This window comes from Miscanthus floridulus, chromosome 6 (genome assembly GCF_019320115.1).
Source record: "Miscanthus floridulus cultivar M001 chromosome 6, ASM1932011v1, whole genome shotgun sequence".
Taxonomy (NCBI): Eukaryota; Viridiplantae; Streptophyta; class Magnoliopsida; order Poales; family Poaceae; genus Miscanthus; species Miscanthus floridulus.
In genome coordinates, this window is record NC_089585.1 from 64,507,019 (window position 1) to 64,508,051 (window position 1,033).

The 1,033-nt window shown below is 43.1% G+C and overlaps 1 non-coding gene across 1 annotated transcript; it reads right to left on the bottom strand.

Annotated features, from left to right (window-relative positions):
• Positions 1 to 301: 301 nt before the first annotated feature.
• Positions 302 to 408, bottom strand: LOC136462040 (small nucleolar RNA R71). The gene has a single exon (XR_010760567.1). It is a non-coding gene; the product is annotated as a small nucleolar RNA R71 (small nucleolar RNA).
• Positions 409 to 1,033: the final 625 nt, after the last annotated feature.

Sequence of the window (1,033 nt, forward strand, 5' to 3'; positions counted from 1 at the left end):
AACATGCTTGTTGGGTCCACTATCAACATGGGTGATGCGAACTTCAAACTAAAGACTGGCCTAATCAAGATGGTGCAAGCAAATCCATTCTATGGATTGCCTAGCGAGGACGCCAACGCACATCTCCAACACTTCCTAGAGCTGTGTGACACCATCATCATGAAAGATGTCACATCGGAGATAATCAGACTCTGCTTGTTCCCATTCTCCCTCCTAGGGAGGGTGAAATAGTGGTTCTAGAAGGACCAAGAAGTTGTTAACGGCGTTACTCATGAAGTTCTTCTCGATGGGCAAAACCAATGCCCTTCATGGAAGAATTTCCAACTTCTAGCAGACAGCATTATAATCCACCCTAGAAGCATGGGAGATCCTATAAGAATACATCATTGCTTGCCCACACCATGGGATAGAAGACTAGTTGATCCTTCAAAACTTTTAGAATAGGCTAACTTCCACATCCAAAGCCCACATAGATGTTGCTGCCGGAAGAGCCTTCCTCTCACTCACAATCAATGGAGCTACGGCTCTCATTGAGAAGATGGTCTCCAACCTAGGCTGGAGTGAAGATAGGCTCCAACCCCAAGAAGATGGCATACATACCGTGGAGGAAACAGATATGCTGGCCGTAAAATTGGATCTCCTAATAAAATGCTTGGACAATCACGATGCCATAAAAGGAACACCCTATGGTACCATCCAATCACTCTACTCGCATATACCATGCGAGGTGTGCGAAAACTTTGGACACTCGGGGAACGATTACCTCAAGACCCGTGAAGATGTGCTAAACGACAACAATGGGTTTCGTCCACAAGGAGGTCCAGGCTGGAATCAGTCGCACCAACCATATCAGGAAGGTAACTTTGCTTACAATTCAAATTTTACAAATCAACCTTCCTTGATAGATCTTGTGTTAGGGCAAGCTCAAATAAATAAAAACTTGACAAAGAAACTTGCCTCTAATGATGAAATTTTTGAAAACATTAATTCAAATTTAGAAGGCTTAACCTTTTCCTTTGAAAATCAATTAAAC